Below are 27,259 nucleotides of genomic sequence, written 5' to 3' on the forward strand. Positions count from 1 at the left end.
CTTGTGCGTGTTTGTAGGTACTTGTGCGTGTTTGTAGGTACTTGTGGGTGTTTGTAGGTACTTGTGGGTGTTTGTAGGTACTTGTGCGTGTTTGTGTAGGTACTTGTAGGTACTTGTGGGTGCTTGTAAATACTTGTGGGTGCTTGTAGGTACTTGTGGGTGCTTGTTGGTACTTGTGGGTGCTTGTTGGTACTTGTGGGTGCTTGCAGATACTTGTGGGTGTTTGTAGGTACTTGTGCGTGTTTGTAGGTACTTGTGGGTGTTTGTAGGTTCTTGTGGGTGTTTGAAGGTTCTTGTGGGTGTTTGTAGGTTCTTGTGGGTGTTTGTAGGTTCTTGTGGGTGTTTTTAGGTTCTTGTGGGTACTTGAGGGTGCTTGTGGGTACTTGAGGGTGCTTGTGGGTACTTGTGGGTGCTTGTGGGTACTTTTGGGTGTTTGTGGGTGTTTGTGGGTACTTGTGCGTGTTTGTAGGTACTTGTGCGTGTTTGTAGGTACTTGTGGGTGTTTGTAGGTACTTGTGGGTGTTTGTAGGTACTTGTGCGTGTTTGTGTAGGTACTTGTAGGTACTTGTGGGTGCTTGTAAATACTTGTGGGTGCTTTTAGGTACTTGTGGGTGATTGTAGGTACTTGTGGGTGTTTGTAGGTACTTGTGGGTGTTTGTAGGTACTTGTCGGTGTTTGTAGGTACTTGTGGGTGTTTGCAGGTACTTGTGGGTGTTTGTAGGTACTTGAGGGTGTTTGTAGGTACTTGAGGGTGTTTGTAGGTACTTGTGCGTGTTTGTAGGTACTTGTGCGTGTTTGTAGGTACTTGTGCGTGTTTGTAGGTTCTTGTGGGTGTTTGTAGGTTCTTGTGGGTGTTTGTAGGTTCTTGTGGGTGTTTGTAGGTTCTTGTGGGTGTTTGTAGGTTCTTGTGGGTGTTTGTAGGTTCTTGTGGGTGTTTGTAGGTTCTTGTAGATTGTTGTGGTTGTTTTTAGGTTCTTGTGGGTACTTGAGGGTACTTGTGGGTACTTGAGGGTACTTGTGGGTACTTGAGGGTGCTTGTAGGTACTTGAGGGTGCTTGTGGGTACTTGTGGGTGCTTGTGGGTGTTTTTTGGAACCTGTGGGTGTTTGTAGGTACTTGTGGGTGTTTGTAGGTACTTGTGGTTGCTTGTAGGTACTTGTGGGTGCTTGTTGGTACTTGTGGGTGCTTGTTGGTACTTGTGGGTGCTTGCAGATACTTGTGGGTGTTTGTAGGTACTTGTGCGTGTTTGCAGGTACTTGTGCGTGTTTGTAGGTACTTGTGCGTGTTTGTAGGTACTTGTGGGTGTTTGTAGGTACTTGTGCGTGTTTGTAGGTACTTGTGGGTGTTTGTAGGTACTTGTGGGTGCTTGTAGGTACTTGTGGGTGTTTGTAGGTTCTTGTGGGTGTTTGTAGGTTCTTGTGGGTGTTTGTAGGTTCTTGTGGGTGTTTGTAGGTTCTTGTGGGTGTTTTTAGGTTCTTGTGGGTACTTGAGGGTGCTTGTGGGTAATTGAGGGTGTTTGTGGGTACTTGTGGGTGCTTGTGGGTACTTGTGGGTGTTTGTGGGTACTTGTGGGTGTTTGTGGGTACTTGTGCGTGTTTGTAGGTACTTGTGCGTGTTTGTAGGTACTTGTGGGTGTTTGTAGGTACTCGTGGGTGATTGTAGGTACTTGTGGGTGTTTGTAGGTACTTGTGGGTGATTGTAGGTACTTGTGGGTGTTTGTAGGTACTTGTGGGTGTTTGTAGGTACTTGTGGGTGTTTGTAGGTTCTTGTGGGTGTTTGTAGGTTCTTGTGGGTGTTTGTAGGTACTTGTGCGTGTTTGTAGGTACTTGTGGGTGTTTGTAGGTACTTGTGCGTGTTTGTAGGTACTTGTGGGTGTTTGTAGGTACTTGTGGGTACTTGAGGGTGCTTGTGGGTACTTGAGGGTGCTTGTGGGTACTTGTGGGTGCTTGTGGGTACTTTTGGGTGTTTGTGGGTGTTTGTGGGTACTTGTGCGTGTTTGTAGGTACTTGTGCGTGTTTGTAGGTACTTGTGGGTGTTTGTAGGTACTTGTGGGTGTTTGTAGGTACTTGTGCGTGTTTGTGTAGGTACTTGTAGGTACTTGTGGGTGCTTGTAAATACTTGTGGGTGCTTGTAGGTACTTGTGGGTGATTGTTGGTACTTGTGGGTGCTTGTTGGTACTTGTGGGTGCTTGCAGATACTTGTGGGTGTTTGTGGGTACTTGTGCGTGTTTGTAGGTACTTGTGCGTGTTTGTAGGTACTTGTGGGTGTTTGTAGGTACTTGTGGGTGTTTGTAGGTACTTGTGCGTGTTTGTGTAGGTACTTGTAGGTACTTGTGGGTGCTTGTAAATACTTGTGGGTGCTTGTAGGTACTTGTGGGTGCTTGTTGGTACTTGTGGGTGCTTGTTGGTACTTGTGGGTGCTTGCAGATACTTGTGGGTGTTTGTAGGTACTTGTGCGTGTTTGTAGGTACTTGTGGGTGTTTGTAGGTTCTTGTGGGTGTTTGAAGGTTCTTGTGGGTGTTTGTAGGTTCTTGTGGGTGTTTGTAGGTTCTTGTGGGTGTTTTTAGGTTCTTGTGGGTACTTGAGGGTGCTTGTGGGTACTTGAGGGTGCTTGTGGGTACTTGTGGGTGCTTGTGGGTACTTTTGGGTGTTTGTGGGTGTTTGTGGGTACTTGTGCGTGTTTGTAGGTACTTGTGCGTGTTTGTAGGTACTTGTGGGTGTTTGTAGGTACTTGTGGGTGTTTGTAGGTACTTGTGCGTGTTTGTGTAGGTACTTGTAGGTACTTGTGGGTGCTTGTAAATACTTGTGGGTGCTTTTAGGTACTTGTGGGTGATTGTAGGTACTTGTGGGTGTTTGTAGGTACTTGTGGGTGTTTGTAGGTACTTGTCGGTGTTTGTAGGTACTTGTGGGTGTTTGCAGGTACTTGTGGGTGTTTGTAGGTACTTGAGGGTGTTTGTAGGTACTTGAGGGTGTTTGTAGGTACTTGTGCGTGTTTGTAGGTACTTGTGCGTGTTTGTAGGTACTTGTGCGTGTTTGTAGGTTCTTGTGGGTGTTTGTAGGTTCTTGTGGGTGTTTGTAGGTTCTTGTGGGTGTTTGTAGGTTCTTGTGGGTGTTTGTAGGTTCTTGTGGGTGTTTGTAGGTTCTTGTGGGTGTTTGTAGGTTCTTGTAGATTGTTGTGGTTGTTTTTAGGTTCTTGTGGGTACTTGAGGGTACTTGTGGGTACTTGAGGGTACTTGTGGGTACTTGAGGGTGCTTGTAGGTACTTGAGGGTGCTTGTGGGTACTTGTGGGTGCTTGTGGGTGTTTTTTGGAACCTGTGGGTGTTTGTAGGTACTTGTGGGTGTTTGTAGGTACTTGTGGTTGCTTGTAGGTACTTGTGGGTGCTTGTTGGTACTTGTGGGTGCTTGTTGGTACTTGTGGGTGCTTGCAGATACTTGTGGGTGTTTGTAGGTACTTGTGCGTGTTTGCAGGTACTTGTGCGTGTTTGTAGGTACTTGTGCGTGTTTGTAGGTACTTGTGGGTGTTTGTAGGTACTTGTGCGTGTTTGTAGGTACTTGTGGGTGTTTGTAGGTACTTGTGGGTGCTTGTAGGTACTTGTGGGTGTTTGTAGGTTCTTGTGGGTGTTTGTAGGTTCTTGTGGGTGTTTGTAGGTTCTTGTGGGTGTTTGTAGGTTCTTGTGGGTGTTTTTAGGTTCTTGTGGGTACTTGAGGGTGCTTGTGGGTAATTGAGGGTGTTTGTGGGTACTTGTGGGTGCTTGTGGGTACTTGTGGGTGTTTGTGGGTACTTGTGGGTGTTTGTGGGTACTTGTGCGTGTTTGTAGGTACTTGTGCGTGTTTGTAGGTACTTGTGGGTGTTTGTAGGTACTCGTGGGTGATTGTAGGTACTTGTGGGTGTTTGTAGGTACTTGTGGGTGATTGTAGGTACTTGTGGGTGTTTGTAGGTACTTGTGGGTGTTTGTAGGTACTTGTGGGTGTTTGTAGGTTCTTGTGGGTGTTTGTAGGTTCTTGTGGGTGTTTGTAGGTTCTTGTGGGTGTTTGTAGGTTCTTGTGGGTGTTTGTAGGTACTTGTGCGTGTTTGTAGGTACTTGTGGGTGTTTGTAGGTACTTGTGGGTGCTTGTAGGTACTTGTGGGTGTTTGTAGGTACTTGTGGGTGATTGTAGGTACTTGTGGGTGTTTGTAGGTACTTGTGGGTGTTTGTAGGTACTTGTGGGTACTTGAGGGTACTTGTGGGTACTTGAGGGTACTTGTGGGTGTTTGTAGGTACTTGTGGGTACTTGAGGGTACTTGTGGGTACTTGAGGGTACTTGTGGGTACTTGAGGGTGCTTGTAGGTACTTGAGGGTGCTTGTGGGTACTTGTGGGTGCTTGTGGCTGTTTGTAGGTACTTGTGGGTGTTAGCAGGTACTTGAGGGTGACTGTAGGTACTTGTGGGTGCTTGTAGGTACTTGTGGGTGTTTGTAGGTACTTGTGGGTGCTTGTAGGTACTTGTGGGTGTTTGCAGGTACTTGTGGGTGTTTGTAGGTACTTGAGGGTGCTTGTAGGTACTTGCGCGTGTTTGTAGGTACTTGTGCGTGTTTGTAGGTACTTGTGCGTGTTTGTAGGCACTTGTGGGTGATTGTAGGTACTTGTGGGTGCTTGCAGGTACTTGTGGGTGTTTGTAGGTACTTGTGCGTGTTTGCAGGTACTTGTGCGTGTTTGTAGGTACTTGTGCGTGTTTGTAGGTACTTGTGGGTGATTGTAGGTACTTGTGGGTGCTTGTAGGTACTTGCGCGTGTTTGTAGGTACTTGTGCGTGTTTGTAGGTACTTGTGCGTGTTTGTAGGTACTTGTGGGTGATTGTAGGTACTTGTGGGTGCTTGTAGGTACTTGCGCGTGTTTATAGGTACTTGTGCGTGTTTGTAGGTACTTGTGCGTGTTTGTAGGTACTTGTGGGTGTTTGTAGGTACTTGTGGGTGTTTGTAGGTTCTTGTGGGTGTTTGTAGGTTCTTGTGGGTGTTTGTAGGTTCTTGTGGGTGTTCGTAGGTTCTTGTGGGTGTTTTTAGGTTCTTGTGGGTACTTGAGGGTGCTTTTGGGTACTTGAGGGTGCTTGTGGGTACTTGTTGGTGCTTGTGGGTACTTTTGGGTGTGTGTGGGTACTTGTGCGTGTTTGTAGGTACTTGTGCGTGTTTGTAGGTACTTGTGGGTGTTTGTAGGTACTTGTGGGTGTTTGTAGGTACTTGTGGGTGTTTGTAGGTACTTGTGCGTGTTTGTGTAGGTACTTGTAGGTACTTGTGGGTGCTTGTAGGTACTTGTGGGTGCTTGTAAATACTTGTGGGTGCTTGTAGGTACTTGTGGGTGCTTGTAAATACTTGTGGGTGCTTGTAGGTACTTGTGGGTGCTTGTAGGTACTTGTGGGTGATTGTAGGTACTTGTGGGTGTTTGTAGGTACTTGTGGGTGTTTGTAGGTACTTGTGGGTACTTGAGGGTACTTGTGGGTACTTGAGGGTACTTGTGGGTGTTTGTAGGTACTTGTGGGTACTTGAGGGTGCTTCTGGGTACTTGAGGGTGTTTGTAGGTTCTTGTGGGTGTTTTTAGGTTCTTGTGGGTATTTGAGGGTGCTTGTGGGTAATTGAGGGTGCTTGTGGGTACTTGTGGGTGCTTGTGGGAACTTGTGGGTGTTTGTGGGTGTTTGTGGGTACTTGTGGGTGTTTGTGGGTACTTGTGCGTGTTTGTAGGTACTTGTGCGTGTTTGTAGGTACTTGTGGGTGTTTGTAGGTACTTGTGGGTGCTTGTAGGTACTTGTGGGTGTTTGTAGGTACTTGTGGGTGATTGTAGGTACTTGTGGGTGTTTGTAGGTACTTGTGGGTGTTTGTAGGTACTTGTGGGTACTTGAGGGTACTTGTGGGTACTTGAGGGTACTTGTGGGTGTTTGTAGGTACTTGTGGGTACTTGAGGGTACTTGTGGGTACTTGAGGGTACTTGTGGGTACTTGAGGGTGCTTGTAGGTACTTGAGGGTGCTTGTGGGTACTTGTGGGTGCTTGTGGCTGTTTGTAGGTACTTGTGGGTGTTAGCAGGTACTTGAGGGTGTTTGTAGGTACTTGTGGGTGCTTGTAGGTACTTGTGGGTGTTTGTAGGTACTTGTGGGTGTTTGTAGGTACTTGTGGGTGTTTGCAGGTACTTGTGGGTGTTTGTAGGTACTTGAGGGTGTTTGTAGGTACTTGTGCGTGTTTGTAGGTACTTGTGCGTGTTTGCAGGTACTTGTGGGTGTTTGTAGGTTCTTGTGGGTGTTTGTAGGTACTTGTGCGTGTTTGTAGGTACTTGTGGGTGTTTGTAGGTTCTTGTGGGTGTTTGTAGGTACTTGTGCGTGTTTGTAGGTACTTGTGGGTGTTTGTAGGTACTTGTGGGTGCTTGTAGGTACTTGTGGGTGTTTGTAGGTACTTGTGGGTGATTGTAGGTACTTGTGGGTGTTTGTAGGTACTTGTGGGTGTTTGTAGGTACTTGTGGGTACTTGAGGGTACTTGTGGGTACTTGAGGGTACTTGTGGGTGTTTGTAGGTACTTGTGGGTGCTTGTAGGTACTTGTGGGTGTTTGTAGGTACTTGTGGGTGATTGTAGGTACTTGTGGGTGTTTGTAGGTACTTGTGGGTGTTTGTAGGTACTTGTGGGTACTTGAGGGTACTTGTGGGTACTTGAGGGTACTTGTGGGTACTTGAGGGTACTTGTGGGTGTTTGTAGGTACTTGTGGGTACTTGAGGGTACTTGTGGGTACTTGAGGGTGCTTGTAGGTACTTGAGGGTGCTTGTGGGTACTTGTGGGTGCTTGTGGCTGTTTGTAGGTACTTGTGGGTGTTAGCAGGTACTTGAGGGTGTTTGTAGGTACTTGTGGGTGCTTGTAGGTACTTGTGGGTGTTTGTAGGTACTTGTGGGTGCTTGTAGGTACTTGTGGGTGTTTGCAGGTACTTGTGGGTGTTTGTAGGTACTTGAGGGTGTTTGTAGGTACTTGAGGGTGCTTGTAGGTACTTGTGCGTGTTTGTAGGTACTTGTGCGTGTTTGTAGGTACTTGTGCGTGTTTGTAGGTACTTGTGGGTGTTTGTAGGTTCTTGTGGGTGTTTGTAGGTTCTTGTGGGTGTTTGTAGGTTCTTGTGGGTGTTTGTAGGTTCTTGTGGGTGTTTGTAGGTTCTTGTGGGTGTTTGTAGGTTCTTGTAGGTTCTTGTGGTTGTTTTTAGGTTCTTGTGGTTGTTTTTAGGTTCTTGTGGGTACTTGAGGGTACTTGTGGGTACTTGAGGGTACTTGTGGGTACTTGAGGGTGCTTGTAGGTACTTGAGGGTGCTTGTGGGTACTTGTGGGTGCTTGTAGGTACTTGCGCGTGTTTGTAGGTACTTGTGGGTGTTTGTAGGTACTTGTGGGTGTTTGTAGGTTCTTGTGGGTGTTTGTAGGTTCTTGTGGGTGTTTGTAGGTTCTTGTGGGTGTTTGTAGGTTCTTGTGGGTGTTTGTAGGTACTTGTGCGTGTTTGTAGGTACTTGTGGGTGTTTGTAGGTACTTGTGGGTGCTTGTAGGTACTTGTGGGTGTTTGTAGGTACTTGTGGGTGATTGTAGGTACTTGTGGGTGTTTGTAGGTACTTGTGGGTGTTTGTAGGTACTTGTGGGTACTTGAGGGTACTTGTGGGTACTTGAGGGTACTTGTGGGTGTTTGTAGGTACTTGTGGGTACTTGAGGGTACTTGTGGGTACTTGAGGGTACTTGTGGGTACTTGAGGGTGCTTGTAGGTACTTGAGGGTGCTTGTGGGTACTTGTGGGTGCTTGTGGCTGTTTGTAGGTACTTGTGGGTGTTAGCAGGTACTTGAGGGTGTTTGTAGGTACTTGTGGGTGCTTGTAGGTACTTGTGGGTGTTTGTAGGTACTTGTGGGTGCTTGTAGGTACTTGTGGGTGTTTGCAGGTACTTGTGGGTGTTTGTAGGTACTTGAGGGTGCTTGTAGGTACTTGCGCGTGTTTGTAGGTACTTGTGCGTGTTTGTAGGTACTTGTGCGTGTTTGTAGGTACTTGTGGGTGATTGTAGGTACTTGTGGGTGCTTGCAGGTACTTGTGGGTGTTTGTAGGTACTTGTGCGTGTTTGCAGGTACTTGTGCGTGTTTGTAGGTACTTGTGCGTGTTTGTAGGTACTTGTGGGTGATTGTAGGTACTTGTGGGTGCTTGTAGGTACTTGCGCGTGTTTGTAGGTACTTGTGCGTGTTTGTAGGTACTTGTGCGTGTTTGTAGGTACTTGTGGGTGATTGTAGGTACTTGTGGGTGCTTGTAGGTACTTGCGCGTGTTTATAGGTACTTGTGCGTGTTTGTAGGTACTTGTGCGTGTTTGTAGGTACTTGTGGGTGTTTGTAGGTACTTGTGGGTGTTTGTAGGTTCTTGTGGGTGTTTGTAGGTTCTTGTGGGTGTTTGTAGGTTCTTGTGGGTGTTCGTAGGTTCTTGTGGGTGTTTTTAGGTTCTTGTGGGTACTTGAGGGTGCTTTTGGGTACTTGAGGGTGCTTGTGGGTACTTGTGGGTGATTGTAGGTACTTGTGGGTGTTTGTAGGTACTTGTGGGTGTTTGTAGGTACTTGTGGGTACTTGAGGGTACTTGTGGGTACTTGAGGGTACTTGTGGGTGTTTGTAGGTACTTGTGGGTACTTGAGGGTACTTGTGGGTACTTGAGGGTACTTGTGGGTACTTGAGGGTGCTTGTAGGTACTTGAGGGTGCTTGTGGGTACTTGTGGGTGCTTGTGGCTGTTTGTAGGTACTTGTGGGTGTTAGCAGGTACTTGAGGGTGTTTGTAGGTACTTGTGGGTGCTTGTAGGTACTTGTGGGTGTTTGTAGGTACTTGTGGGTGTTTGTAGGTACTTGTGGGTGTTTGCAGGTACTTGTGGGTGTTTGTAGGTACTTGTGGGTACTTGAGGGTACTTGTGGGTACTTGAGGGTACTTGTGGGTGTTTGTAGGTATTTGTGGGTACTTGAGGGTACTTGTGGGTACTTGAGGGTACTTGTGGGTACTTGAGGGTGCTTGTAGGTACTTGAGGGTGCTTGTGGGTACTTGTGGGTGCTTGTGGCTGTTTGTAGGTACTTGTGGGTGTTAGCAGGTACTTGAGGGTGTTTGTAGGTACTTGTGGGTGCTTGTAGGTACTTGTGGGTGTTTGTAGGTACTTGTGGGTGCTTGTAGGTACTTGTGGGTGTTTGCAGGTACTTGTGGGTGTTTGTAGGTACTTGAGGGTGCTTGTAGGTACTTGCGCGTGTTTGTAGGTACTTGTGCGTGTTTGTAGGTACTTGTGCGTGTTTGTAGGTACTTGTGGGTGATTGTAGGTACTTGTGGGTGCTTGCAGGTACTTGTGGGTGTTTGTAGGTACTTGTGCGTGTTTGCAGGTACTTGTGCGTGTTTGTAGGTACTTGTGCGTGTTTGTAGGTACTTGTGGGTGATTGTAGGTACTTGTGGGTGCTTGTAGGTACTTGCGCGTGTTTGTAGGTACTTGTGCGTGTTTGTAGGTACTTGTGCGTGTTTGTAGGTACTTGTGGGTGATTGTAGGTACTTGTGGGTGCTTGTAGGTACTTGCGCGTGTTTATAGGTACTTGTGCGTGTTTGTAGGTACTTGTGCGTGTTTGTAGGTACTTGTGGGTGTTTGTAGGTACTTGTGGGTGTTTGTAGGTTCTTGTGGGTGTTTGTAGGTTCTTGTGGGTGTTTGTAGGTTCTTGTGGGTGTTCGTAGGTTCTTGTGGGTGTTTTTAGGTTCTTGTGGGTACTTGAGGGTGCTTTTGGGTACTTGAGGGTGCTTGTGGGTACTTGTTGGTGCTTGTGGGTACTTTTGGGTGTGTGTGGGTACTTGTGCGTGTTTGTAGGTACTTGTGGGTGTTTGTAGGTACTTGTGGGTGCTTGTAGGTACTTGTGGGTGTTTGTAGGTACTTGTGGGTGATTGTAGGTACTTGTGGGTGTTTGTAGGTTCTTGTAGGTTCTTGTGGTTGTTTTTAGGTTCTTGTGGTTGTTTTTAGGTTCTTGTGGGTACTTGAGGGTACTTGTGGGTACTTGAGGGTACTTGTGGGTACTTGAGGGTGCTTGTAGGTACTTGAGGGTGCTTGTGGGTACTTGTGGGTGCTTGTAGGTACTTGCGCGTGTTTGTAGGTACTTGTGCGTGTTTGTAGGTACTTGTGCGTGTTTGTAGGTACTTGTGGGTGATTGTAGGTACTTGTGGGTGCTTGTAGGTACTTGCGCGTGTTTGTAGGTACTTGTGCGTGTTTGTAGGTACTTGTGCGTGTTTGTAGGTACTTGTGGGTGTTTGTAGGTACTTGTGGGTGTTTGTAGGTTCTTGTGGGTGTTTGAAGGTTCTTGTGGGTGTTTGTAGGTTCTTGTGGGTGTTTGTAGGTTCTTGTGGGTACTTGAGGGTGCTTGTGGGTAATTGAGGGTGCTTGTGGGTACTTGTGGGTGCTTGTGGGTACTTGTGGGTGTTTGTGGGTGTTTGTGGGTACTTGTGGGTGTTTGTGGGTGTTTGTGGGTGTTTGTGGGTACTTGTGGGTGTTTGTGGGTACTTGTGCGTGTTTGTAGGTACTTGTGCGTGTTTGTAGGTACTTGTGGGTGTTTGTAGGTACTTGTGGGTGCTTGTAGGTACTTGTGGGTGTTTGTAGGTACTTGTGGGTGATTGTAGGTACTTGTGGGTGTTTGTAGGTACTTGTGGGTGTTTGTAGGTACTTGTGGGTACTTGAGGGTACTTGTGGGTACTTGAGGGTACTTGTGGGTGTTTGTAGGTACTTGTGGGTACTTGAGGGTACTTGTGGGTACTTGAGGGTACTTGTGGGTACTTGAGGGTGCTTGTAGGTACTTGAGGGTGCTTGTGGGTACTTGTGGGTGCTTGTGGCTGTTTGTAGGTACTTGTGGGTGTTAGCAGGTACTTGAGGGTGTTTGTAGGTACTTGTGGGTGCTTGTAGGTACTTGTGGGTGTTTGTAGGTACTTGTGGGTGTTTGTAGGTACTTGTGGGTGTTTGCAGGTACTTGTGGGTGATTGTAGGTACTTGAGGGTGTTTGTAGGTACTTGAGGGTGCTTGTAGGTACTTGTGCGTGTTTGTAGGTACTTGTGCGTTTTTGTAAGTACTTGTGCGTGTTTGCAGGTACTTGTGGGTGTTTGTAGGTTCTTGTGGGTGTTTGTAGGTTCTTGTGGGTGTTTGTAGGTTCTTGTGGGTGTTTGTAGGTTCTTGTGGGTGTTTGTAGGTACTTGTGCGTGTTTGTAGGTACTTGTGGGTGTTTGTAGGTACTTGTGGGTGCTTGTAGGTACTTGTGGGTGTTTGTAGGTACTTGTGGGTGATTGTAGGTACTTGTGGGTGTTTGTAGGTACTTGTGGGTGTTTGTAGGTACTTGTGGGTACTTGAGGGTATTTGTGGGTACTTGAGGGTATTTGTGGGTACTTGAGGGTACTTGTGGGTGTTTGTAGGTACTTGTGGGTACTTGAGGGTACTTGTGGGTGCTTGAGGGTACTTGTGGGTACTTGAGGGTGCTTGTAGGTACTTGAGGGTGCTTGTGGGTACTTGTGGGTGCTTGTGGCTGTTTGTAGGTACTTGTGGGTGTTAGCAGGTACTTGAGGGTGTTTGTAGGTACTTGTGGGTGCTTGTAGGTACTTGTGGGTGTTTGTAGGTACTTGTGGGTGCTTGTAGGTACTTGTGGGTGTTTGCAGGTACTTGTGGGTGTTTGTAGGTACTTGAGGGTGCTTGTAGGTACTTGCGCGTGTTTGTAGGTACTTGTGCGTGTTTGTAGGTACTTGTGCGTGTTTGTAGGTACTTGTGGGTGATTGTAGGTACTTGTGGGTGCTTGCAGGTACTTGTGGGTGTTTGTAGGTACTTGTGCGTGTTTGCAGGTACTTGTGCGTGTTTGTAGGTACTTGTGCGTGTTTGTAGGTACTTGTGGGTGATTGTAGGTACTTGTGGGTGCTTGTAGGTACTTGCGCGTGTTTGTAGGTACTTGTGCGTGTTTGTAGGTACTTGTGCGTGTTTGTAGGTACTTGTGGGTGATTGTAGGTACTTGTGGGTGCTTGTAGGTACTTGCGCGTGTTTATAGGTACTTGTGCGTGTTTGTAGGTACTTGTGCGTGTTTGTAGGTACTTGTGGGTGTTTGTAGGTACTTGTGGGTGTTTGTAGGTTCTTGTGGGTGTTTGTAGGTTCTTGTGGGTGTTTGTAGGTTCTTGTGGGTGTTCGTAGGTTCTTGTGGGTGTTTTTAGGTTCTTGTGGGTACTTGAGGGTGCTTTTGGGTACTTGAGGGTGCTTGTGGGTACTTGTTGGTGCTTGTGGGTACTTTTGGGTGTGTGTGGGTACTTGTGCGTGTTTGTAGGTACTTGTGCGTGTTTGTAGGTACTTGTGGGTGTTTGTAGGTACTTGTGGGTGTTTGTAGGTACTTGTGGGTGTTTGTAGGTACTTGTGCGTGTTTGTGTAGGTACTTGTAGGTACTTGTGGGTGCTTGTAAATACTTGTGGGTGCTTGTAGGTACTTGTGGGTGCTTGTTAATACTTGTGGGTGCTTGTAGGTACTTGTGGGTGCTTGTAGGTACTTGTGGGTGATTGTAGGTACTTGTGGGTGTTTGTAGGTACTTGTGGGTGTTTGTCGGTACTTGTGGGTACTTGAGGGTACTTGTGGGTACTTGAGGGTACTTGTGGGTGTTTGTAGGTACTTGTGGGTACTTGAGGGTGCTTCTGGGTACTTGAGGGTGTTTGTAGGTTCTTGTGGGTGTTTTTAGGTTCTTGTGGGTATTTGAGGGTGCTTGTGGGTAATTGAGGGTGCTTGTGGGTACTTGTGGGTGCTTGTGGGAACTTGTGGGTGTTTGTGGGTGTTTGTGGGTACTTGTGGGTGTTTGTGGGTACTTGTGCGTGTTTGTAGGTACTTGTGCGTGTTTGTAGGTACTTGTGGGTGTTTGTAGGTACTTGTGGGTGCTTGTAGGTACTTGTGGGTGTTTGTAGGTACTTGTGGGTGATTGTAGGTACTTGTGGGTGTTTGTAGGTACTTGTGGGTGTTTGTAGGTACTTGTGGGTACTTGAGGGTACTTGTGGGTACTTGAGGGTACTTGTGGGTGTTTGTAGGTACTTGTGGGTACTTGAGGGTACTTGTGGGTACTTGAGGGTACTTGTGGGTACTTGAGGGTGCTTGTAGGTACTTGAGGGTGCTTGTGGGTACTTGTGGGTGCTTGTGGCTGTTTGTAGGTACTTGTGGGTGTTAGCAGGTACTTGAGGGTGTTTGTAGGTACTTGTGGGTGCTTGTAGGTACTTGTGGGTGTTTGTAGGTACTTGTGGGTGTTTGTAGGTACTTGTGGGTGTTTGCAGGTACTTGTGGGTGTTTGTAGGTACTTGAGGGTGTTTGTAGGTACTTGTGCGTGTTTGTAGGTACTTGTGCGTGTTTGCAGGTACTTGTGGGTGTTTGTAGGTTCTTGTGGGTGTTTGTAGGTACTTGTGCGTGTTTGTAGGTACTTGTGGGTGTTTGTAGGTTCTTGTGGGTGTTTGTAGGTACTTGTGCGTGTTTGTAGGTACTTGTGGGTGTTTGTAGGTACTTGTGGGTGCTTGTAGGTACTTGTGGGTGTTTGTAGGTACTTGTGGGTGATTGTAGGTACTTGTGGGTGTTTGTAGGTACTTGTGGGTGTTTGTAGGTACTTGTGGGTACTTGAGGGTACTTGTGGGTACTTGAGGGTACTTGTGGGTACTTGAGGGTACTTGTGGGTGTTTGTAGGTACTTGTGGGTACTTGAGGGTACTTGTGGGTACTTGAGGGTGCTTGTAGGTACTTGAGGGTGCTTGTGGGTACTTGTGGGTGCTTGTGGCTGTTTGTAGGTACTTGTGGGTGTTAGCAGGTACTTGAGGGTGTTTGTAGGTACTTGTGGGTGCTTGTAGGTACTTGTGGGTGTTTGTAGGTACTTGTGGGTGCTTGTAGGTACTTGTGGGTGTTTGCAGGTACTTGTGGGTGTTTGTAGGTACTTGAGGGTGTTTGTAGGTACTTGAGGGTGCTTGTAGGTACTTGTGCGTGTTTGTAGGTACTTGTGCGTGTTTGTAGGTACTTGTGCGTGTTTGTAGGTACTTGTGGGTGTTTGTAGGTTCTTGTGGGTGTTTGTAGGTTCTTGTGGGTGTTTGTAGGTTCTTGTGGGTGTTTGTAGGTTCTTGTGGGTGTTTGTAGGTTCTTGTAGGTTCTTGTGGTTGTTTTTAGGTTCTTGTGGTTGTTTTTAGGTTCTTGTGGGTACTTGAGGGTACTTGTGGGTACTTGAGGGTACTTGTGGGTACTTGAGGGTGCTTGTAGGTACTTGAGGGTGCTTGTGGGTACTTGTGGGTGCTTGTAGGTACTTGCGCGTGTTTGTAGGTACTTGTGCGTGTTTGTAGGTACTTGTGCGTGTTTGTAGGTACTTGTGGGTGATTGTAGGTACTTGTGGGTGCTTGTAGGTACTTGCGCGTGTTTGTAGGTACTTGTGCGTGTTTGTAGGTACTTGTGCGTGTTTGTAGGTACTTGTGGGTGTTTGTAGGTACTTGTGGGTGTTTGTAGGTTCTTGTGGGTGTTTGAAGGTTCTTGTGGGTGTTTGTAGGTTCTTGTGGGTGTTTGTAGGTTCTTGTGGGTACTTGAGGGTGCTTGTGGGTAATTGAGGGTGCTTGTGGGTACTTGTGGGTGCTTGTGGGTACTTGTGGGTGTTTGTGGGTGTTTGTGGGTACTTGTGGGTGTTTGTGGGTGTTTGTGGGTGTTTGTGGGTACTTGTGGGTGTTTGTGGGTACTTGTGCGTGTTTGTAGGTACTTGTGCGTGTTTGTAGGTACTTGTGGGTGTTTGTAGGTACTTGTGGGTGCTTGTAGGTACTTGTGGGTGTTTGTAGGTACTTGTGGGTGATTGTAGGTACTTGTGGGTGTTTGTAGGTACTTGTGGGTGTTTGTAGGTACTTGTGGGTACTTGAGGGTACTTGTGGGTACTTGAGGGTACTTGTGGGTGTTTGTAGGTACTTGTGGGTACTTGAGGGTACTTGTGGGTACTTGAGGGTACTTGTGGGTACTTGAGGGTGCTTGTAGGTACTTGAGGGTGCTTGTGGGTAGTTGTGGGTGCTTGTGGCTGTTTGTAGGTACTTGTGGGTGTTAGCAGGTACTTGAGGGTGTTTGTAGGTACTTGTGGGTGCTTGTAGGTACTTGTGGGTGTTTGTAGGTACTTGTGGGTGTTTGTAGGTACTTGTGGGTGTTTGCAGGTACTTGTGGGTGTTTGTAGGTACTTGAGGGTGTTTGTAGGTACTTGAGGGTGCTTGTAGGTACTTGTGCGTGTTTGTAGGTACTTGTGCGTGTTTGTAGGTACTTGTGCGTGTTTGCAGGTACTTGTGGGTGTTTGTAGGTTCTTGTGGGTGTTTGTAGGTTCTTGTGGGTGTTTGTAGGTTCTTGTGGGTGTTTGTAGGTTCTTGTGGGTGTTTGTAGGTACTTGTGCGTGTTTGTAGGTACTTGTGGGTGTTTGTAGGTACTTGTGGGTGCTTGTAGGTACTTGTGGGTGTTTGTAGGTACTTGTGGGTGTTTGTAGGTACTTGTGGGTACTTGAGGGTATTTGTGGGTACTTGAGGGTATTTGTGGGTACTTGAGGGTACTTGTGGGTGTTTGTAGGTACTTGTGGGTACTTGAGGGTACTTGTGGGTACTTGAGGGTACTTGTGGGTACTTGAGGGTGCTTGTGGGTACTTGAGGGTGCTTGTGGGTACTTGTGGGTGCTTGTGGCTGTTTGTAGGTACTTGTGGGTGTTAGCAGGTACTTGAGGGTGTTTGTAGGTACTTGTGGGTGCTTGTAGGTACTTGTGGGTGTTTGTAGGTACTTGTGGGTGCTTGTAGGTACTTGTGGGTGTTTGCAGGTACTTGTGGGTGTTTGTAGGTACTTGAGGGTGTTTGTAGGTACTTGAGGGTGCTTGTAGGTACTTGTGCGTGTTTGTAGGTACTTGTGCGTGTTTGTAGGTACTTGTGCGTGTTTGTAGGTACTTGTGGGTGTTTGTAGGTTCTTGTGGGTGTTTGTAGGTTCTTGTGGGTGTTTGTAGGTTCTTGTGGGTGTTTGTAGGTTCTTGTGGGTGTTTGTAGGTTCTTGTGGGTGTTTGTAGGTTCTTGTAGGTTCTTGTGGTTGTTTTTAGGTTCTTGTGGTTGTTTTTAGGTTCTTGTGGGTACTTGAGGGTACTTGTGGGTACTTGAGGGTACTTGTGGGTACTTGAGGGTGCTTGTAGGTACTTGAGGGTGCTTGTGGGTACTTGTGGGTGCTTGTAGGTACTTGCGCGTGTTTGTAGGTACTTGTGCGTGTTTGTAGGTACTTGTGCGTGTTTGTAGGTACTTGTGGGTGATTGTAGGTACTTGTGGGTGCTTGTAGGTACTTGCGCGTGTTTGTAGGTACTTGTGCGTGTTTGTAGGTACTTGTGCGTGTTTGTAGGTACTTGTGGGTGTTTGTAGGTACTTGTGGGTGTTTGTAGGTTCTTGTGGGTGTTTGAAGGTTCTTGTGGGTGTTTGTAGGTTCTTGTGGGTGTTTGTAGGTTCTTGTGGGTACTTGAGGGTGCTTGTGGGTAATTGAGGGTGCTTGTGGGTACTTGTGGGTGCTTGTGGGTACTTGTGGGTGTTTGTGGGTGTTTGTGGGTACTTGTGGGTGTTTGTGGGTGTTTGTGGGTGTTTGTGGGTACTTGTGGGTGTTTGTGGGTACTTGTGCGTGTTTGTAGGTACTTGTGCGTGTTTGTAGGTACTTGTGGGTGTTTGTAGGTACTTGTGGGTGCTTGTAGGTACTTGTGGGTGTTTGTAGGTACTTGTGGGTGATTGTAGGTACTTGTGGGTGTTTGTAGGTACTTGTGGGTGTTTGTAGGTACTTGTGGGTACTTGAGGGTACTTGTGGGTACTTGAGGGTACTTGTGGGTGTTTGTAGGTACTTGTGGGTACTTGAGGGTACTTGTGGGTACTTGAGGGTACTTGTGGGTACTTGAGGGTGCTTGTAGGTACTTGAGGGTGCTTGTGGGTACTTGTGGGTGCTTGTGGCTGTTTGTAGGTACTTGTGGGTGTTAGCAGGTACTTGAGGGTGTTTGTAGGTACTTGTGGGTGCTTGTAGGTACTTGTGGGTGTTTGTAGGTACTTGTGGGTGTTTGTAGGTACTTGTGGGTGTTTGCAGGTACTTGTGGGTGTTTGTAGGTACTTGAGGGTGTTTGTAGGTACTTGAGGGTGCTTGTAGGTACTTGTGCGTGTTTGTAGGTACTTGTGCGTGTTTGTAGGTACTTGTGCGTGTTTGCAGGTACTTGTGGGTGTTTGTAGGTTCTTGTGGGTGTTTGTAGGTTCTTGTGAGTGTTTGTAGGTTCTTGTGGGTGTTTGTAGGTTCTTGTGGGTGTTTGTAGGTACTTGTGCGTGTTTGTAGGTACTTGTGGGTGTTTGTAGGTACTTGTGGGTGCTTGTAGGTACTTGTGGGTGTTTGTAGGTACTTGTGGGTGATTGTAGGTACTTGTGGGTGTTTGTAGGTACTTGTGGGTGTTTGTAGGTACTTGTGGGTACTTGAGGGTATTTGTGGGTACTTGAGGGTATTTGTGGGTACTTGAGGGTACTTGTGGGTGTTTGTAGGTACTTGTGGGTACTTGAGGGTACTTGTGGGTACTTGAGGGTACTTGTGGGTACTTGAGGGTGCTTGTAGGTACTTGAGGGTGCTTGTGGGTACTTGTGGGTGCTTGTGGCTGTTTGTAGGTACTTGTGGGTGCTTGTAGGTACTTGTGGGTGTTTGCAGGTACTTGTGGGTGTTTGTAGGTACTTGAGGGTGTTTGTAGGTACTTGAGGGTGCTTGTAGGTACTTGTGGGTGTTAGCAGGTACTTGAGGGTGTTTGTAGGTACTTGTGGGTGCTTGTAGGTACTTGTGGGTGTTTGTAGGTACTTGTGGGTGCTTGTAGGTACTTGTGGGTGTTTGCAGGTACTTGTGGGTGTTTGTAGGTACTTGAGGGTGTTTGTAGGTACTTGAGGGTGCTTGTAGGTACTTGTGCGTGTTTGTAGGTACTTGTGCGTGTTTGTAGGTACTTGTGCGTGTTTGTAGGTACTTGTGGGTGTTTGTAGGTTCTTGTGGGTGTTTGTAGGTTCTTGTGGGTGTTTGTAGGTTCTTGTGGGTGTTTGTAGGTTCTTGTGGGTGTTTGTAGGTTCTTGTGGGTGTTTGTAGGTTCTTGTAGGTTCTTGTGGTTGTTTTTAGGTTCTTGTGGTTGTTTTTAGGTTCTTGTGGGTACTTGAGGGTACTTGTGGGTACTTGAGGGTACTTGTGGGTACTTGAGGGTGCTTGTAGGTACTTGAGGGTGCTTGTGGGTACTTGTGGGTGCTTGTAGGTACTTGCGCGTGTTTGTAGGTACTTGTGCGTGTTTGTAGGTACTTGTGCGTGTTTGTAGGTACTTGTGGGTGATTGTAGGTACTTGTGGGTACTTGTGGGTGTTTGCAGGTACTTGTGGGTGTTTGTAGGTACTTGAGGGTGTTTGTAGGTACTTGAGGGTGCTTGTAGGTACTTGTGCGTGTTTGTAGGTACTTGTGCGTGTTTGTAGGTACTTGTGCGTGTTTGTAGGTACTTGTGGGTGTTTGTAGGTTCTTGTGGGTGTTTGTAGGTTCTTGTGGGTGTTTGTAGGTTCTTGTGGGTGTTTGTAGGTTCTTGTGGGTGTTTGTAGGTTCTTGTGGGTGTTTGTAGGTTCTTGTAGGTTCTTGTGGTTGTTTTTAGGTTCTTGTGGTTGTTTTTAGGTTCTTGTGGGTACTTGAGGGTACTTGTGGGTACTTGAGGGTACTTGTGGGTACTTGAGGGTGCTTGTAGGTACTTGAGGGTGCTTGTGGGTACTTGTGGGTGCTTGTAGGTACTTGCGCGTGTTTGTAGGTACTTGTGCGTGTTTGTAGGTACTTGTGCGTGTTTGTAGGTACTTGTGGGTGATTGTAGGTACTTGTGGGTGCTTGTAGGTACTTGCGCGTGTTTGTAGGTACTTGTGCGTGTTTGTAGGTACTTGTGCGTGTTTGTAGGTACTTGTGGGTGTTTGTAGGTACTTGTGGGTGTTTGTAGGTACTTGTGGGTACTTGAGGGTACTTGTGGGTACTTGAGGGTACTTGTGGGTGTTTGTAGGTACTTGTGGGTACTTGAGGGTACTTGTGGGTACTTGAGGGTACTTGTGGGTACTTGAGGGTGCTTGTAGGTACTTGAGGGTGCTTGTGGGTACTTGTGGGTGCTTGTGGCTGTTTGTAGGTACTTGTGGGTGTTAGCAGGTACTTGAGGGTGTTTGTAGGTACTTGTGGGTGCTTGTAGGTACTTGTGGGTGTTTGTAGGTACTTGTGGGTGTTTGTAGGTACTTGTGGGTGTTTGCAGGTACTTGTGGGTGTTTGTAGGTACTTGAGGGTGTTTGTAGGTACTTGAGGGTGCTTGTAGGTACTTGTGCGTGTTTGTAGGTACTTGTGCGTGTTTGTAGGTACTTGTGCGTGTTTGCAGGTACTTGTGGGTGTTTGTAGGTTCTTGTGGGTGTTTGTAGGTTCTTGTGGGTGTTTGTAGGTTCTTGTGGGTGTTTGTAGGTTCTTGTGGGTGTTTGTAGGTACTTGTGCGTGTTTGTAGGTACTTGTGGGTGTTTGTAGGTACTTGTGGGTGCTTGTAGGTACTTGTGGGTGTTTGTAGGTACTTGTGGGTGATTGTAGGTACTTGTGGGTGTTTGTAGGTACTTGTGGGTGTTTGTAGGTACTTGTGGGTACTTGAGGGTATTTGTGGGTACTTGAGGGTATTTGTGGGTACTTGAGGGTACTTGTGGGTGTTTGTAGGTACTTGTGGGTACTTGAGGGTACTTGTGGGTACTTGAGGGTACTTGTGGGTACTTGAGGGTGCTTGTAGGTACTTGAGGGTGCTTGTGGGTACTTGTGGGTGCTTGTGGCTGTTTGTAGGTACTTGTGGGTGCTTGTAGGTACTTGTGGGTGTTTGCAGGTACTTGTGGGTGTTTGTAGGTACTTGAGGGTGTTTGTAGGTACTTGAGGGTGCTTGTAGGTACTTGTGCGTGTTTGTAGGTACTTGTGCGTGTTTGTAGGTACTTGTGCGTGTTTGTAGGTACTTGTGGGTGTTTGTAGGTTCTTGTGGGTGTTTGTAGGTTCTTGTGGGTGTTTGTAGGTTCTTGTGGGTGTTTGTAGGTTCTTGTGGGTGTTTGTAGGTTCTTGTGGGTGTTTGTAGGTTCTTGTAGGTTCTTGTGGTTGTTTTTAGGTTCTTGTGGTTGTTTTTAGGTTCTTGTGGGTACTTGAGGGTACTTGTGGGTACTTGAGGGTACTTGTGGGTACTTGAGGGTGCTTGTAGGTACTTGAGGGTGCTTGTAGGTTCTTGTAGGTTCTTGTGGTTGTTTTTAGGTTCTTGTGGTTGTTTTTAGGTTCTTGTGGGTACTTGAGGGTACTTGTGGGTACTTGAGGGTACTTGTGGGTACTTGAGGGTGCTTGTAGGTACTTGAGGGTGCTTGTGGGTACTTGTGGGTGCTTGTAGGTACTTGCGCGTGTTTGTAGGTACTTGTGCGTGTTTGTAGGTACTTGCGCGTGTTTGTAGGTACTTGTGCGTGTTTGTAGGTACTTGTGCGTGTTTGTAGGTACTTGTGGGTGATTGTAGGTACTTGTGGGTGCTTGTAGGTACTTGCGCGTGTTTGTAGGTACTTGTGCGTGTTTGTAGGTACTTGTGGGTGTTTGTAGGTACTTGTGGGTGTTTGTAGGTTCTTGTGGGTGTTTGAAGGTTCTTGTGGGTGTTTGTAGGTTCTTGTGGGTGTTTGTAGGTTCTTGTGGGTGTTTTTAGGTTCTTGTGGGTACTTGAGGGTGCTTGTGGGTACTTGAGGGTGCTTGTGGGTACTTGTGGGTGCTTGTGGGTACTTTTGGGTGTTTGTGGGTGTTTGTGGGTACTTGTGCGTGTTTGTAGGTACTTGTGCGTGTTTTTAGGTACTTGTGGGTACTTGAGGGTGCTTGTAGGTACTTGAGGGTGCTTGTAGGTTCTTGTAGGTTCTTGTGGTTGTTTTTAGGTTCTTGTGGTTGTTTTTAGGTTCTTGTGGTTGTTTTTAGGTTCTTGTGGGTACTTGAGGGTACTTGTGGGTACTTGAGGGTACTTGTGGGTACTTGAGGGTGCTTGTAGGTACTTGAGGGTGCTTGTGGGTACTTGTGGGTGCTTGTAGGTACTTGCGCGTGTTTGTAGGTACTTGTGCGTGTTTGTAGGTACTTGCGCGTGTTTGTAGGTACTTGTGCGTGTTTGTAGGTACTTGTGCGTGTTTGTATGTACTTGTGGGTGATTGTAGGTACTTGTGGGTGCTTGTAGGTACTTGCGCGTGTTTGTAGGTACTTGTGCGTGTTTGTAGGTACTTGTGCGTGTTTGTAGGTACTTGTGGGTGTTTGTAGGTACTTGTGGGTGTTTGTAGGTTCTTGTGGGTGTTTGAAGGTTCTTGTGGGTGTTTGTAGGTACTTGTGGGTGTTTGTAGGTACTTGTGGGTGTTTGTAGGTTCTTGTGGGTGTTTGAAGGTTCTTGTGGGTGTTTGTAGGTTCTTGTGGGTGTTTGTAGGTTCTTGTGGGTACTTGAGGGTGCTTGTGGGTAATTGAGGGTGCTTGTGGGTACTTGTGGGTGCTTGTGGGTACTTGTGGGTGTTTGTGGGTGTTTGTGGGTACTTGTGGGTGTTTGTGGGTGTTTGTGGGTACTTGTGGGTGTTTGTGGGTACTTGTGCGTGTTTGTAGGTACTTGTGCGTGTTTGTAGGTACTTGTGGGTGTTTGTAGGTACTTGTGGGTGCTTGTAGGTACTTGTGGGTGTTTGTAGGTACTTGTGGGTGATTGTAGGTACTTGTGGGTGTTTGTAGGTACTTGTGGGTGTTTGTAGGTACTTGTGGGTACTTGAGGGTACTTGTGGGTACTTGAGGGTACTTGTGGGTGTTTGTAGGTACTTGTGGGTACTTGAGGGTACTTGTGGGTACTTGAGGGTGCTTGTAGGTACTTGAGGGTGCTTGTGGGTACTTGTGGGTGCTTGTGGCTGTTTGTAGGTACTTGTGGGTGTTAGCAGGTACTTGAGGGTGTTTGTAGGTACTTGTGGGTGCTTGTAGGTACTTGTGGGTGTTTGTAGGTACTTGTGGGTGTTTGTAGGTACTTGTGGGTGTTTGCAGGTACTTGTGGGTGTTTGTAGGTACTTGAGGGTGTTTGTAGGTACTTGAGGGTGCTTGTAGGTACTTGTGCGTGTTTGTAGGTACTTGTGCGTGTTTGTAGGTACTTGTGCGTGTTTGCAGGTACTTGTGGGTGTTTGTAGGTTCTTGTGGGTGTTTGTAGGTTCTTGTGGGTGTTTGTAGGTTCTTGTGGGTGTTTGTAGGTTCTTGTGGGTGTTTGTAGGTACTTGTGCGTGTTTGTAGGTACTTGTGGGTGTTTGTAGGTACTTGTGGGTGCTTGTAGGTACTTGTGGGTGTTTGTAGGTACTTGTGGGTGATTGTAGGTACTTGTGGGTGTTTGTAGGTACTTGTGGGTGTTTGTAGGTACTTGTGGGTACTTGAGGGTATTTGTGGGTACTTGAGGGTACTTGTGGGTGTTTGTAGGTACTTGTGGGTACTTGAGGGTACTTGTGGGTACTTGAGGGTACTTGTGGGTACTTGAGGGTGCTTGTAGGTACTTGAGGGTGCTTGTGGGTACTTGTGGGTGCTTGTGGCTGTTTGTAGGTACTTGTGGGTGTTAGCAGGTACTTGAGGGTGTTTGTAGGTACTTGTGGGTGCTTGTAGGTACTTGTGGGTGTTTGTAGGTACTTGTGGGTGCTTGTAGGTACTTGTGGGTGTTTGCAGGTACTTGTGGGTGTTTGTAGGTACTTGAGGGTGTTTGTAGGTACTTGAGGGTGCTTGTAGGTACTTGTGCGTGTTTGTAGGTACTTGTGCGTGTTTGTAGGTACTTGTGCGTGTTTGTAGGTACTTGTGGGTGTTTGTAGGTTCTTGTGGGTGTTTGTAGGTTCTTGTGGGTGTTTGTAGGTTCCTGTGGGTGTTTGTAGGTTCTTGTGGGTGTTTGTAGGTTCTTGTGGGTGTTTGTAGGTTCTTGTAGGTTCTTGTGGTTGTTTTTAGGTTCTTGTGGTTGTTTTTAGGTTCTAGTGGGTACTTGAGGGTACTTGTGGGTACTTGAGGGTACTTGTGGGTACTTGAGGGTGCTTGTAGGTACTTGAGGGTGCTTGTAGGTCCTTGTAGGTTCTTGTGGTTGTTTTTAGGTTCTTGTGGTTGTTTTTAGGTTCTTGTGGGTACTTGAGGGTACTTGTGGGTACTTGAGGGTACTTGTGGGTACTTGAGGGTGCTTGTAGGTACTTGAGGGTGCTTGTGGGTACTTGTGGGTGCTTGTAGGTACTTGCGCGTGTTTGTAGGTACTTGTGCGTGTTTGTAGGTACTTGCGCGTGTTTGTAGGTACTTGTGCGTGTTTGTAGGTACTAGTGCGTGTTTGTAGGTACTTGTGGGTGATTGTAGGTACTTGTGGGTGCTTGTAGGTACTTGCGCGTGTTTGTAGGTACTTGTGCGTGTTTGTAGGTACTTGTGCGTGTTTGTAGGTACTTGTGGGTGTTTGTAGGTACTTGTGGGTGTTTGTAGGTTCTTGTGGGTGTTTGAAGGTTCTTGTGGGTGTTTGTAGGTTCTTGTGGGTGTTTGTAGGTTCTTGTGGGTGTTTTTAGGTTCTTGTGGGTACTTGAGGGTGCTTGTGGGTACTTGAGGGTGCTTGTGGGTACTTGTGGGTGCTTGTGGGTACTTTTGGGTGTTTGTGGGTGTTTGTGGGTACTTGTGCGTGTTTGTAGGTACTTGTGCGTGTTTGTAGGTACTTGTGGGTACTTGAGGGTGCTTGTAGGTACTTGAGGGTGCTTGTAGGTTCTTGTAGGTTCTTGTGGTTGTTTTTAGGTTCTTGTGGTTGTTTTTAGGTTCTTGTGGTTGTTTTTAGGTTCTTGTGGGTACTTGAGGGTACTTGTGGGTACTTGAGGGTACTTGTGGGTACTTGAGGGTGCTTGTAGGTACTTGAGGGTGCTTGTGGGTACTTGTGGGTGCTTGTAGGTACTTGCGCGTGTTTGTAGGTACTTGTGCGTGTTTGTAGGTACTTGCGCGTGTTTGTAGGTACTTGTGCGTGTTTGTAGGTACTTGTGCGTGTTTGTAGGTACTTGTGGGTGATTGTAGGTACTTGTGGGTGCTTGTAGGTACTTGCGCGTGTTTGTAGGTTCTTGTGGGTGTTTGTAGGTTCTTGTAGGTTCTTGTGGTTGTTTTTAGGTTCTTGTGGTTGTTTTTAGGTTCTAGTGGGTACTTGAGGGTACTTGTGGGTACTTGAGGGTACTTGTGGGTACTTGAGGGTGCTTGTAGGTACTTGAGGGTGCTTGTAGGTCCTTGTAGGTTCTTGTGGTTGTTTTTAGGTTCTTGTGGTTGTTTTTAGGTTCTTGTGGGTACTTGAGGGTACTTGTGGGTACTTGAGGGTACTTGTGGGTACTTGAGGGTGCTTGTAGGTACTTGAGGGTGCTTGTGGGTACTTGTGGGTGCTTGTAGGTACTTGCGCGTGTTTGTAGGTACTTGTGCGTGTTTGTAGGTACTTGCGCGTGTTTGTAGGTACTTGTGCGTGTTTGTAGGTACTAGTGCGTGTTTGTAGGTACTTGTGGGTGATTGTAGGTACTTGTGGGTGCTTGTAGGTACTTGCGCGTGTTTGTAGGTACTTGTGCGTGTTTGTAGGTACTTGTGCGTGTTTGTAGGTACTTGTGGGTGTTTGTAGGTACTTGTGGGTGTTTGTAGGTTCTTGTGGGTGTTTGAAGGTTCTTGTGGGTGTTTGTAGGTTCTTGTGGGTGTTTGTAGGTTCTTGTGGGTGTTTTTAGGTTCTTGTGGGTACTTGAGGGTGCTTGTGGGTACTTGAGGGTGCTTGTGGGTACTTGTGGGTGCTTGTGGGTACTTTTGGGTGTTTGTGGGTGTTTGTGGGTACTTGTGCGTGTTTGTAGGTACTTGTGCGTGTTTGTAGGTACTTGTGGGTACTTGAGGGTGCTTGTAGGTACTTGAGGGTGCTTGTAGGTTCTTGTAGGTTCTTGTGGTTGTTTTTAGGTTCTTGTGGTTGTTTTTAGGTTCTTGTGGTTGTTTTTAGGTTCTTGTGGGTACTTGAGGGTACTTGTGGGTACTTGAGGGTACTTGTGGGTACTTGAGGGTGCTTGTAGGTACTTGAGGGTGCTTGTGGGTACTTGTGGGTGCTTGTAGGTACTTGCGCGTGTTTGTAGGTACTTGTGCGTGTTTGTAGGTACTTGCGCGTGTTTGTAGGTACTTGTGCGTGTTTGTAGGTACTTGTGCGTGTTTGTAGGTACTTGTGGGTGATTGTAGGTACTTGTGGGTGCTTGTAGGTACTTGCGCGTGTTTGTAGGTACTTGTGCGTGTTTGTAGGTACTTGTGCGTGTTTGTAGGTACTTGTGGGTGTTTGTAGGTACTTGTGGGTGTTTGTAGGTTCTTGTGGGTGTTTGAAGGTTCTTGTGGGTGTTTGTAGGTTCTTGTGGGTGTTTGTAGGTTCTTGTGGGTGTTTTTAGGTTCTTGTGAGTACTTGAGGGTGCTTGTGGGTACTTGAGGGTGCTTGTGGGTACTTTTGGGTGCTTGTGGGTACTTTTGGGTGTTTGTGGGTGTTTGTGGGTACTTGTGCGTGTTTGTAGGTACTTGTGCGTGTTTGTAGGTACTTGTGGGTGTTTGTAGGTACTTGTGGGTGTTTGTAGGTACTTGTGGGTGTTTGTAGGTACTTGTGCGTGTTTGTGTAGGTACTTGTAGGTACTTGTGGGTGCTTGTAAATACTTGTGGGTGCTTGTAGGCACTTGTGGGTGCTTGTAGGTACTTGTGGGTGATTGTAGGTACTTGTGGGTGTTTGTAGGTACTTGTGGGTGTTTGTAGGTACTTGTCGGTGTTTGTAGGTACTTACGGGTGTTTGCAGGTACTTGTGGGTGTTTGTAGGTACTTGAGGGTGTTTGTAGGTACTTGAGGGTGTTTGTAGGTACTTGTGCGTGTTTGTAGGTACTTGTGCGTGTTTGTAGGTACTTGTGCGTGTTTGTAGGTTCTTGTGGGTGTTTGTAGGTTCTTGTGGGTGTTTGTAGGTTCTTGTGGGTGTTTGTAGGTTCTTGTGGGTGTTTGTAGGTTCTTGTGGGTGTTTGTAGGTTCTTGTAGATTCTTGTGGTTGTTTTTAGGTTCTTGAGGGTACTTGTGGGTACTTGAGGGTGCTTGTAGGTACTTGAGGGTGCTTGTGGGTACTTGTGGGTGTTTTTTGGAACCTGTGGGTGTTTGTAGGTACTTGTGGGTGTTTGTAGGTACTTGTGGTTGCTTGTAGGTACTTGTGGGTGCTTGTTGGTACTTGTGGGTGCTTGCAGATACTTGTGGGTGTTTGTAGGTACTTGTGCGTGTTTGCAGGTACTTGTGCGTGTTTGTAGGTACTTGTGCGTGTTTGTAGGTACTTGTGGGTGTTTGTAGGTACTTGTGCGTGTTTGTAGGTACTTGTGGGTGTTTGTAGGTACTTGTGGGTGCTTGTAGGTACTTGTGGGTGCTTGTAGGTACTTGTGGGTGTTTGTAGGTTCTTGTGGGTGTTTGTAGGTTCTTGTGGGTGTTTGTAGGTTCTTGTGGGTGTTTTTAGGTTCTTGTGGGTACTTGAGGGAGCTTGTGGGTAATTGAGGGTGTTTGTGGGTACTTGTGGGTGTTTGTGGGTACTTGTGGGTGTTTGTGGGTACTTGAGGGTGTTTGTGGGTACTTGTGCGTGTTTGTAGGTACTTGTGCGTGTTTGTAGGTACTTGTGGGTGTTTGTAGGTACTTGTGGGTGCTTGTAGGTACTTGTGGGTGTTTGTAGGTACTTGTGGGTGATTGTAGGTACTTGTGGGTGTTTGTAGGTACTTGTGGGTGTTTGTAGGTACTTGTGGGTACTTGAGGGTACTTGTGGGTACTTGAGGGTACTTGTGGGTGCTTGTTGGTACTTGTGGGTGCTTGCAGATACTTGTGGGTACTTGAGGGTACTTGTGGGTACTTGAGGGTACTTGTGGGTGTTTGTAGGTACTTGTGGGTACTTGAGGGTACTTGTGGGTACTTGAGGGTACTTGTGGGTACTTGTGGGTGTTTGTAGGTACTTGTGGGTGCTTGTAGGTACTTGTGGGTGCTTGTAGGTACTTGTGGGTGCTTGTAGGTACTTGTGGGTGTTTGTAGGTTCTTGTGGGTGTTTTTAGGTTCTTGTGGGTGTTTGTAGGTTCTTGTGGGTGTTTTTAGGTTCTTGTGGGTACTTGAGGGTGCTTGTGGGTAATTGAGGGTGTTTGTGGGTACTTGTGGGTGTTTGTGGGTACTTGTGGGTGTTTGTGGGTACTTGAGGGTGTTTGTGGGTACTTGTGCGTGTTT

Source organism: Phalangium opilio, unplaced genomic scaffold (genome assembly GCF_054372755.1).
Source record: "Phalangium opilio isolate 3A_F unplaced genomic scaffold, DU_Popi_V2 ptg000077l_1, whole genome shotgun sequence".
NCBI classification, from domain to species: Eukaryota; Metazoa; Arthropoda; class Arachnida; order Opiliones; family Phalangiidae; genus Phalangium; species Phalangium opilio.